We start from the raw sequence: 12,771 nt of genomic DNA, 5'->3' as shown, positions 1-12,771 counted from the left end.
TCTTAAAGAAAAGAATTTTCAACCCAGAATTTCATATCCAGCCAAACTAAGCTTCATAAGTGAAGGAGAAATAAAATACTTTACAGACAAGCATACGCTGAGTGATTTTGTCACCACCAGGCCTGCCCTAAAAGAGCTCCTGAAGGAAGCACTAAACATGGAAAGGAACAACCGGTACCAGCCCCTGCAAAAACATGCCAAATTGTAAAGACCATCGAGGCTAGGAAGAAACTGCATCAACTAACGAGCAAAATAACCAAATAACATCATAAGGACAGGATCAGATTCACACATAACAATATTAACTTTAAATGTAAATGGGCTAAATGCTCCAATTCAAAGACACAGACTGGCAAACTGGATAAGGAGTCAGGACCCATCAGTGTGCTGTATTCAGGAAACCCATCTCACGTGCAGAGACATACGTAGACTCAAAATAAAGGGATGGAGGAAGATCTATCAAGCAACTGGAAAACAAAAAAAGGCAGGGGTTGCAATCCTAGTCTCTGATAAAATAGACTTTAAGCCAACAAAGATCAAAAGAGACAAAGAAGGCCATTACATAATGGTAAAGGGATCAATTCAACAAGAAGAGCTAACTATCCTAAATATATATGCACCCAACACAGAAGCACCCAGATTCATAAAGCAAGTCCTGAGTGACCTACAAAGGGACTTAAACTCCCACACAATAATAATGGGAGATTTTAACACCCCACTGTCAACATTAGACAGATCAACGAGACAGAAAGTTAACAAGGATATCCAGGAATTGAACTCAGCTCTGCACAAAGTGGACCTAATAGACATCTACAGAACTCTCCACCCCAAATCAACAGAATATACATTTTTTTCAGCACCACACCACACCTATTCCAAAATTGACCACATAGTTGGAAGTAAAGCTCTCCTCAGCAAATGTAAAAGAACAGAAATTATAACAAACTGTCTCTCAGACCACAGTGCAATCAAACTAGAACTCAGGATTAAGAAACTCACTCAAAACCGCTCAACTACATGGAAACTGAACAACCTGCTCCTGAATGACTACTGGGTACATAGTGAAATGAAGGCAGAAAGAAAGATGTTCTTTGAAACCAACAAGAACAAAGACACAACATACCAGAATCTCTGGGACACATTCAAAGCAGTGTGTAGAGGGAAATTTATAGCACTAAATGCCCACAAGAGAAAGCAGGAAAGATCCAAAATTGACACCCTAACATCACAATTAAAAGAACTAGAAAAGCAAGAGCAAACACATTCAAAAGCTAGCAGAAGGCTAGAAATAACTAAAATCAGAGCAGAACTGAAGGAAATAGAGACACAAAAAACCCTTCAAAAAATTAATGAATCCAGGAGCTGGTGTTTTGAAAGGATCAACAAAATTGATAGACCGCTAGCAAGACTAATAAAGAAGAAAAGAGAGGAGAATCAAATAGATGCAATAAAAAATGAAAAAGGGGATATCACCACCGATCCCACAGAAATACAATCTACCATCAGAGAATACTACAAACACCTCTATGCAAATAAACTAGAAAATCTAGAAGAAATGGATAAATTCCTCGACAAATACACCCTCCCAAGACTAAATCAGGAAGAAGTTGAATCTCTGAATAGACCAATAACAGGTTCTGAAATTGTGGCAATAATCAATAGCTTACCAACCAAAAAGAGTCCAGGACCTGATGGATTCACAGCCGAATTCTACCAGAGGTACAAGGAGGAACTGGCACCATTCCTTCTGAAACTATTCCAATCAACAGAAAAAGAGGGAATGCTCCCTAACACATTTTATGAAGCCAGCATCGTCCTGATACCAAAGCCTGGCAGAGACATAACCAAAAAAGAGAATTTCAGACCAATATCCTTGATGAACATTGATGCAAAAATCCTCAATAAAATACTGGCAAACCGAATCCAGCAGCATATCAAAAAGCTTATACGCCATGATCAAGTGGGCTTCATCCCTGGGATGCAAGGCTGGTTCAACATACGCAAATCAATAAATGTAATCCAGCATATAAACAGAACTAAAGACAAAAACCACATGATTATCTCAATAGATGCAGAAAAGGCCTTTGACAAAATTCTACAACCCTTCATGCTAAAAACTCTCAATAAATTAGGTATTGATGGGACGTATCTCTAAATAATAAGAGCTATCTATGACAAACCCACAGCCAATATCATACTGAATGGGCAAAAACTGGAAGCATTCCCTTTGAAAACTGGCACAAGACAGGGATGCCCTCTCTCACCACTCCTATTCAACACAGTGCTGGAAGTTCTGGCCAGAGCAATCAGGCAGGAGAAGGAAATAAAGGGTATTCAATTAGGAAAAGAGGAAGTCAAATTGTCCCTGTTTGCAGATGACATAATTGTATATCTAGAAAACCCCATCATCTCAGCCCAAAATCTCCTTAAGCTGATTAGCAACTTCAGCAAAGTCTCAGGATACAAAATCAATGTACAAAAATCACAAGCATTCTTATACACCAATCACAGACAGACAGAGAGCCAAATCATGAGTGAACTCCCATTCACAATTGCTTCAAAGAGAATAAAATACCTAGGAATCCAACTTACAAGGGACATGAAGGACCTCTTCAAGGAAAACTATAAACCACTGCTCAATGAAATAAAAGAGGATACAAACAAATGGAAGAACATTCCATGCTCATGGGTTGGAAGAATCAATATCGTGAAAATGGCCATACTGCCCAAGGTAATTTACAGATTCAATGCCACCCCCATCAAGCTACCAATGACTTTCTTCACAGAATTGGAAAAAACTACTTTAAAGTTCATATGGAACCAAAAAAGAGCCCGCATCACCAAGTCAATCCTAAGCCAAAAGAACAAAGCTGGAGGCATCACGCTACCTGACTTCAAACTATACTACAAGGCTACAGTAACCAAAACAGCATGGTACTGGTACCACAACAGAGACATAGATCAATGGAACAGAACAGAGCCCTCAGAAATGATGCCGCATATCTACAACTATCTGATCTTTGACAAACCTGACAAAAACAAGCAATGGGGAAAGGATTCCCTATTTAATAAATTGTGCTGGGAAAACTGGCTAGCCATATGTAGAAAGCTGAAACTGGATCCCTTCCTTACACCTTATACAAAAATTAATTCAAGATGGATTAAAGACTTACATGTTAGACCTAAAACCATTAAAATCCTACAAGAAAACCTAGGCAATACCATTCAGGACATAGGCGTGGGCAAGGACTTCATGTCTAAAACACCAAAAGCAATGGCAACAAAAGCCAAAATTGACAAATGGGATCTAATTAAACTAAAGAGCTTCTGCACAGCAAAAGAAACTACCATCAGAGTGAACAGGCAGCCTACAGAATGGGAGAAAATTTTTGCAACATCCTCATCTGACAAAGGGCTAATATCCAGAATCTACAATGAACTCAAGCAAATTTACAAGAAAAAAACAAACAACCCCATCAAAAAGTGGCCAAAGGACATGAACAGACACTTCTCAAAAGAAGACATTTATGCAGCCAAAAAACACATGAAAAAATGCACATCATCACTGGCCATCAGAGAAATGCAAATCAAAACCACAGTGAGATACCATCTCACACCAGTTAGAATGGTGATCATTAAAAAGTCAGGAAACAACAGGTGCTGGAGAGGATGTGGAGAAATAGGAACACTTTTACACTGTTGGTGGGACTGTAAACTAGTTCCACCATTGTGGAAGTCAGTGTGGCGATTCCTCAGGGATCTAGAACTAGAAATACCATTTGACCCAGCCATCCCATTACTGGGCATATACCCAAAGGACTATAAATCATGCTGCTATAAAGACACATGCACACGTATGTTTATTGCGGCACTATTCACAATAGCAAAGAGTTGGAACCAACCCAAATGTCCAACAACGATAGACTGGATTAAGAAAATGTGGCACATATACACCATGGAATACTGTGCAGCCATAAAAAATGATGAGTTCATGTCCTTTGTAGGGACATGGATGAAACTAGAAAACATCATTCTCAGTAAACTATCGCAAGGACAAAAAACCAAACACTGCATGTTCTCACTCATAGGTGGGAACTGAACAATGAGAACTCATGGACACAGGAAGGGGAACATCACACTCCGGGGACTGTTGTGGGGTGGGGGGAGGGGGGAGGGACAGCATTAGGGATATACCTAATGCTAAATGACGAGTTAATGGGTACAGAAAAACAACATGGCACATGGATACATATGTAACAAACCTGCACATTGTGCACATGTACCCTAAAACCTAAAGTATAATAATAAATAAATTAATTAATTAATTAATAAAAGAAATAAAAAGAAAGAAAGAAATAGAAAATGTGCCGAGCCAGGGCAGGAGGGTCTTTCAAATCTCCCAAACTGGGGTCACGGTCATCCATGACAAGGTTGGGGTGTCGCTGCCGAAGAAAGCACAAATTCAACTGATGGAAACTCAATAAAATATGTGCCCAGCAAAAAAATAAAATAAAAAATAAAATAAATAAATAAATAAATAAATAAAAAGTTATTTTTCTACTTCCCTGCCTTTTAACAAACAACATTTTCTGCTTTTTGGCTGGGGAGAGGACATTTGAAGTACCATGAAGCCAAGTTTGTGACAGTGACAAACTTAAAGAGGTTACGATTTTGAAATATGTAAGTATTTAAGTTGGAATCAACAAAATACCTATTAATGTGAGTGACATGTATAGATGTCCAAATAAATGTAATTTATTTCCTATAAAGTCAGAATAATTGTGTAGTTAGAACTAGAAAACATCATTTTAAATTATGTTGTCATTGAAGTTGCAAATTATTATAAAATCCCACAGAAATTGATAGTTGAAATGATTTTGAGATTCTCAAGTATTATCATAATACTTGCATAATTTGGAATTCTGATGAGTTCCTCAGAAGTTTATTTCCAAGTACCTGTAATCTTTTCATGTTGTTCAACATGAATTCATAGCCAGGACTTATCTTCAGGCAACTTTACAGCTTGTTCCTCTGTGAAATTCTGTAAGTTGGAGATTATAAACATGAAAACAATCAGTTGGGGCTCTTTTTGGCAGATTTTGAAATGTTGCCATTTGTTCAATTTCTATCCCTATAAACGTAGCAGGTAGTGGATCTTATTGGTATCCAAAACATATCATCTCACCTTACATTTATTCTTCAGGAAATTAGGATCATGGCTAGGTGGATTTTCAACAAGTTAAATATAAACTTTCTGTACCCTCATTAAGATATTTGTTGATGCTATTGAGTTCATCCTGAAACACACACACACACGCACACACACACACACTCCACGTGTCTAACTCCTCCTCCATCCCTCTTCAAACAAAATGAACATTAGGACTTTAAATTGCAGGCAACAGCCATAATCAGAAAGCCAGAAGCCACTGCTCCAACCCTGGGGTCCTCTAAAGTTGATTGCAAGGCAAATACTAGGCAAAGATCTCTCCAGATCCTTAGATGTCTGCTTCTTGCTCATGGAGTTGAAAGGATGAAATGAAAGGGCGTGGGCACAATCCCTAACTTGGTGCTGGCACAGAAGCCCAATAAGTTCCACAATCCCTCATCTACAGTCCCAAACCCCAGAGTTCTGAACACTGAAATACTTTTTGTAAATCCTTTGGCATCAAAACCTGGCCAGACAGAAGGCTATTTATAGGCCTTGGTATGAGTGGAATATATCCCTCTCTAGAAGTATAAATGTGTTTTATTATCAAATGGTCCTCCAAGTCTTATGGAGGTCTGACAGTATCTACAGTATATGCACCCCAATAAGTTCCTAAAAGTCCAAACATCTGAGTCTCTAAACACCTGGCTTGAAAGGCTTCTAGCTGAGAGTTTGTGGCTTTGTCCTTGGTGGCTCTCTTCTCCTTCCCTTTTTGCTGGTCGTGGCCCCTCTCCTTCCTGCCTGGCCATCATTAGTCTATCTGAAATAAAAGCTACACTTGGTCAGACATCCTCTTGTGTCAGCACCTGTTAGGCACCTTATCACATATTTTTTGGAAAGCCTGGGATGACCCTGGAAGGGATTGGTAATGAGCCTCGTTTTAAAGATAAGGAAACTGAGATGGAGAGAACTTAGTGAAGGTCAAGAACTCCCACGCACAGAACTAGGGTTGCACCCCATTCTCTGGCTACCCAGCCTCTGCGCCTTCTATCACAGTAGGCTGGGATTTACTTAAAGAAACAGTGTTTCTTAAGGAACACTTAAAATTCAACCAAGACATTCTCCCTGCATACTCAGAGGCAGTAAAATGTAGTGCCATCGTTCTCAAAGTATGATCCCAGGATGCCTGGATGTCCCTAAGACCCTTTCAGGGGCTTTGCAAAGCCAAAGCATTTTTTGTAATAATAATTATATGTTATTTGCCCGTTTTGCCTTTGTTCTCCTATCAGAGGACTGTGGAGTTTCCAGGGTTGGCATGACATGTATTATATAACAGATTGAATGCAGAAGCAGATATGAAAATCCAGTTGTTTCCTGTTAAGCTGGACATTAAAGAAATTTGCAAAAATGGAACAAAAAAAAACCCCATTCATCTCACTATAGTTTTTTTTTTTAAGGAAACATCGTTGTTTTTTAGAAAAATATATTAAGGTTAACATGCAATGGTTTTATTACTTTTAAATGAGTTAAACATTTTTAAGTTTTCTCTATCTTAATTTCTAATACCATATATGTATCAATAAATGCAACCTACAAAAACGAAGCTCATCAGAGTCCTCAGTATTTTAAAGAGTGTGAAAGGGATCTGAGAGTCAAAAATTTAACAACTGCTAGTGCAGCGTTAAGAGTACAGACCTAGAATCCTAACTACCTGGATTCATACCCTAATTTTGCTACTTAGTAACTACGGAAGTTTCTTTATGCCTTAGTTTCCCCACCTACAAAATGGGGATAATATATTATCTACCTCCTAGAGTTGTGGTGAGGACTTAATGAGTTTGCACATGTAAATCACATACAACAATATCCATCACTTAAAAAGCTCTTTGTTTTAGATTTTATGTTACTGAATTGTTACCTACTCTATATATTTGTGTTTACTTCTAGGGAAAACCCCCCCAACATTCAAGATGAATAAAAAGAATAAATTACTGAATTATCCAAATAGGTTTCATTTACTTGAATTAGAAAAAGAAAAAATGTCTTGGAACTGAAGTCATGTTTCAAGCATAAATGTTAAAATACTTTCCATTTACTTTATTTACTGCCAATTTAATATTCTCATTCTCTGGCAGTAAGCATTACAAAAATCTTTTTAGAAAAGCTAAAATCTCTCACCTTATAAGTAGTCTCATTTTCCACATTTGCAGATGCTGTTTAGAAAATGAGTAAACTAGGGTAGGGCAACATGTCTGAGACACGTTACCCCAAGTGAGAATGGTATATGAGATTGGAATACCAAACGTGGTGATTCATAATAAAACAGAATGCTTTCAATTCACAACTTAGAAGTCTTATTCAATGAAATCAAAAATGTAGGTTTTTTCAGAGAAGCACAGATTCTTAAATAAATGTATTCTTGAATACAGTTTTAATGCTTTTAATATAGGTTTAGGTACACGCTAAATATAGATTCATTCTTTTCCTCTAAAGAAATGTATCATGCTTACTCAGTAAATAACGGTTTATACCAAAGAATTTTTTAAGGAGTTGAAAATGGTTTGACTTTGCAGAGTAGCACAGTGGCTAGCGCACACACTTAGAGACATATGTTTCTACCCTACTGTCAATTACTAATGCATACCATGGCTGAGTTTCCTTATGCCCAGATTCTGCTGCGTAACCACAATAGGAGGGAACTGACCGAGGTCAGTTCAAATATGTCATGAAAGTCTAAAATTCTGACTCCTGAAGCCTCTCATTTTCCAGCACCGACAATGGAAAGCACAGTAATTAAGAGCAGTGTGACCCTGGGTTGTTACGCCCAATATTCCTGAGCTGTAAAGCAGGACTAAGAATTGTATATACTTCTTAGGTGTGCTGTGATGATTAAATAAGGTACTATAATGTATGTAAAGTCCTTGCCCTTAAAACAACATTGATGGGAAAGCTCCACCACAAGTTGTTTAAGTGGAATCCAAGATTCAACCATGTAACATACATGATGGTGTAATAGTGAGGTGTTCCAGGTACTATTGCTGCATTAAGTTAGTGTTGTAAAACTATTTCATTATGCTCATGGATTCTATGGGTCAAGAATTTTGGAAGGCCTCTTCTAGATAGTTCTTGCTTGGGTCTGTTCCAGGATTGCCATGAGTTGGTGGGGGCAGCAGTCATCTGAAGGCTCAACTGGGCTGGACATGCAAGATGGTGCCCTCAGATGCTGGAAACTGGTGCTAGATGTTGACTGAGACTTTAGCTGGGACATCAAACAGACAGCCTACATGCGATCTCTCCATGTGGCCTGGGATCCCACATAGCATGACTTCCTGGGGGCGTCAGACTTCTGGTCTCAACCAGACACTGGTCAAGAGTCCAAGGAAGTCAACTGGGAGCTGCATTGTACTTCTGCTGCATTTAATTGGATATGAACAAGTAATAAAGAGCAGCCCAACATTAAGGGGAGACAGACCCTACCTCTCCAGGGGAGGAATGTCAAAGAATTAGCAGGCATGTTGTGAAGTTGCCATATGAAGGGAAGGAAAAATATTATTTTTCTGTCTGTATGGTCTCCAAAAGAAATTAATAAAAGGGACAATATTGAAAATATTGACCTGAGAAAGTCCCAAATTATCATGAAGCAAGCACTTCCTAACTGTCCCCAAAACCAACCCTGTGTAAGAATTTAGCCCACTTCTAGCTGGGGGTGGTGGCTCACGCCTGTAACCCCAGCACTCTGAGGCAGGATCACCTGAGGTCAGGAGTTCAAGACCAGACTGGCCAACATGGTGAAACCCTGTCTCCACTAAAAATACAAAAGTTAGCTGGGCATGGTGGTGGGTGCCTACAATCCCAGCTACTTGGGAGGCTGAGGCAGGAGAATCACTTGAACCCAGGAGGCAGAGGTTGCAGTCAGCCGAGATTGTGCCACTGCACTCCAGCCTGGGCAACAGAGTGAGACTCCATCTCAAAAAAAAAAAAAAATTAGCCCACTTCAGATTGAGAACAGGGGCAAAGGTAAGATAAGAAACAACAATTGCCAATTGCATCTAAATTTGAATTATGCCAGGTCATATTAGCATTATCATGGATTTTTACTCTATCAGATTATAAGCTAGGTAGGTTACTGTAACTAAAACATCACAACACAATGGCTTCAATTTATTTCACTAACAGTCCAGCCAGCTCCACTTGGCAGAGCACCTCTCCTCCCTAATGCCCTGCCATACTAGTGCTCTGCCATTCCCTGAGGTATAGTCCTTATCTGCATGGGTAACACTGGTGCACCTCACTTCCAGCTCGGGAGAGGAAAAACAGGCAGCGAGTAGAAAAGCAGCTTATCTCAGAGTTGTGAGGATCTGTAGTCAAGTTGCATCCATTGCCTCTGTGCACAACCACTGGTCCAGACTTAGTCACATGACCACGCCTTGCTGGAGGCGGGGCTGGGAAACAGTTGCTGCCTGGTAAGATACATGCATGAGGAGAGAACAAATTAGAGAAACAAGTGTGCCTCATAAACAATAAATAAATAATTATTCTAAAATTTTAACTGTTTGCAGCATTAACAAGCTAATCAAATCTTCTTAATCTCCATGAATTTCAGTGTCATAAATAACTAATGTACCAATTGCAAATTAGTCTGAATTAAATGACATGTATTCTTCTTAGCACTTACAAATTTCTCTAGGACTGCCAGCAACTCTCTTGCAAAAATGACTGCACATTGAAAGTTGGCAACACAGCTCTTATCTGGACTCCCACATATGAATTATTGTGAATTCCAAATTAATAATGTTCAATGAGATCTTAAAAGAGTTTAGAAACGATAATCAAGGTGGAGGAAAACAGCTTAACAATGAGGACTCCACAAATAACCAAAATTGGGGCAAATTTTGATCACCTTCTAGGGAAGAAAAGGTGATATTTTCTTTCATGTATTAATGTAAATGTAAGATTGTATGTATTTTTGGATTGAAAATGAGATTTTTGCACAGCTGCTGCAAATCTAATGGATTTGAATACATTTTTATATAGCCCCACCTTCTCCCCAAGTGTGCTCCTTAGGCTGGGATGACGCTGAGGACACTGCACAGATGTGCTGCAATATTAGGAATGCAGGACACTTTGGGAGGCTGAGGTGGGCAGATCACTTGAGATCAGGAGTTCAAGACCAGCCTGGCCAACATGGCAAAACCCTGTCTCTATTAAAAATACAAAAATTAGCCAGGCGTGGTGGCGCATGCCTGTAGTCCCAGCTACTCAGGAGGCTGGGGCAGAAGTATTGCTTGAACCCAGGAGGTGGAGGTTGCAGTGAGCCAAGATTACACCACTGCACTCCAGCCTGCGTTACAGAGTGAGACTCTGTCTCAAAAAAAAAAAAAAAATGCAGAATAAGAAATTGTCATCTCTGGCTTCCTTTTGTGTCTCCTTTAAAAAGTTACTGAACTCATCTGAGTCTATTTCCTCATCTGTAAAATAGGAATACTATATATACCCCACAGTGGAGAATCAGAAAACGGCACTTTATACTCAGTAAAACACAAAGCAGAAAGATTAACTCGACCCTGTCCAGTCTGTAGACGGGCAGCAAAGGCAGCTAGGGGTTTCTGTAACATGCATGGAAAGGGACAAGATTATGTTCTCTCACTTTTGATCCCAGTCTTGATGTCTCAAGGTAAAGACTGACAAACACTTGCCGGCACCATCTGGTCCTGCAATGCCTCCCAGGAGGAAAGGCTCCACACAAGTTGCTGGCAGCCAGCTGCAGCAGCCTGCGCTGGCTTGGTACTCACTAAGAACCTTTTTTTTTTTTGAGACGGAGTCTCACTCTGTCGCCCAGGCTGCAGTGCAGTGGCGCAATCTCGGCTCACTGCAAGCTTCGTCTCCAGGGTTCACGCCATTCTCCTGCCTCAACCTCCCAAGTAGCTGGGACTACAGGCACCTGCCACCTCGCCCAGCTAATTTTGTGTATTTTCAGTAGAGACGGGATTTCACTGTGTTAGCCAGGATGGTCTTGATCTCCTGACCTTGTGATCGGCCCACCTTGGCCTCCCAAAGTGCTGGGATTGCAGGCATGAGCCACTGCACCCAGCCGAAGAAGAACCTTTAACATGACGACTGTGGCATCCACTGTAAGTTTAGATAACTGTTTTAAGGACAATAGGTACTGTGGCAGGATGGGGGGTGTATGTCAATACAGATTAGATTAGCTCTTTTTATCAAAAAGAAACGTGGAGAATAAAAATTTGAAGAAATAATGGTGTCACGCCTGTATCAAAACATCTCAAGTACCCCATAAACATATACACCCCCTGTGCACCCACAAAAATTTTTTAAAAATTGGAGGAACAAAAGCGCTATGTCAATACCACAGTGAGGGTAGAGAAATGTAAGAACAGAAGCATTCCCTAGGCTTTATGCTTGGATCTTTGTTTGGCAGGTTCAGCCCACATACATGTGTTCACTTCTCCAGTGTGATAGGCATAAGATACCAGAAAAGGGACATGTAGCTGTGAAAACACCAAAACAGGGAGAACTGATAGTAAATGACTATGTGTGAATGGACCAGGAAGCCCAAAAAATCCTAATACAGAAAACAGAGTGGGGAACAGGGTGCACCTAGAGAAAGAAAGATAAACACACCCCAAAGGAACAACAAGCAAATAAAATATCAAAGACATCGCCACATTTTCTTGTACCACCAAGAGGCTCCCCCAAAATAACAAGTCCATTTGTCATGTTTCTTGTCTCGTTCACTTAACTATCAGGAGATAAGGTTTAAATCTCTTTTTGTTTGCTGGGCCCCCCTCCATCCTCCATCCTGCAAATAGAATTCTACTCCAGAAAAGCAAATAAATTGAATTTTATAAAATTACAGTGTGGATAGAAGTGAGACAATGGATTGTTCCACAAACCCAAAATCAGAACTAAGGTGTCTCCTGAAGCCTGGAAGAAGTAGCTAATTAAATAAATGAAGAGGCCGGGCGTGGTGGTTCACGCCTATAATCCCAGCACTTTGGGAGGCTGAGGCATGAGGATTGCTTCAGCCCAGGAGTTCAAGACCAGCCTGGGCAACATAGTGAGACTCTCTCTCTGCAAAAAAAAAAAAAATTTAGTCAGGCATGGTGGCACAGACCTGTAGTCCCAGCTACCGCGGAGGCTGAGGTGGAAAGATCACTTTAGCCCGTGAGGTCGAGGCTGCAGTAAGCAGTGATCATTCCACTGCATCCAGCCTGGGAGACAGAGCAAGACCCTGTCTCAAAAATGAAATAAATAGAGTAGTATTAGTATTTTACAGGTCAGTAAACATGCTGTTCTCATTGCCTCCCATGTCCCTCACCGGATAAAAGAGATGACAAATTAAAAGATGACATAAATGTATATTTATCTATATTCATGTATATAAGTGAGGTATGCATTAACAGTGCTAGCTGGTATGGTGATATGGAGTTGAAGGCAATCAAGGTGTCAGCTCTAGAGAAAGCAGTAAGGACAGTGTGGTAGACATACACTATAGAATACCAGGCAGCAGTCAGAAGCAATGAACTAGACACTGCTAGATGTGGAGTGAAAAAATGTTGAATGAAAAATGAAACAGAAGAACTATAACACAGTATCATGTA

The sequence above is a fragment of the Symphalangus syndactylus genome, chromosome 16, assembly GCF_028878055.3.
Source record: "Symphalangus syndactylus isolate Jambi chromosome 16, NHGRI_mSymSyn1-v2.1_pri, whole genome shotgun sequence".
NCBI classification, from domain to species: domain Eukaryota; kingdom Metazoa; phylum Chordata; class Mammalia; order Primates; family Hylobatidae; genus Symphalangus; species Symphalangus syndactylus.
The sequence above is the reverse complement of the archived record's forward strand: the minus strand, read 5'-3'. Positions refer to the sequence as shown.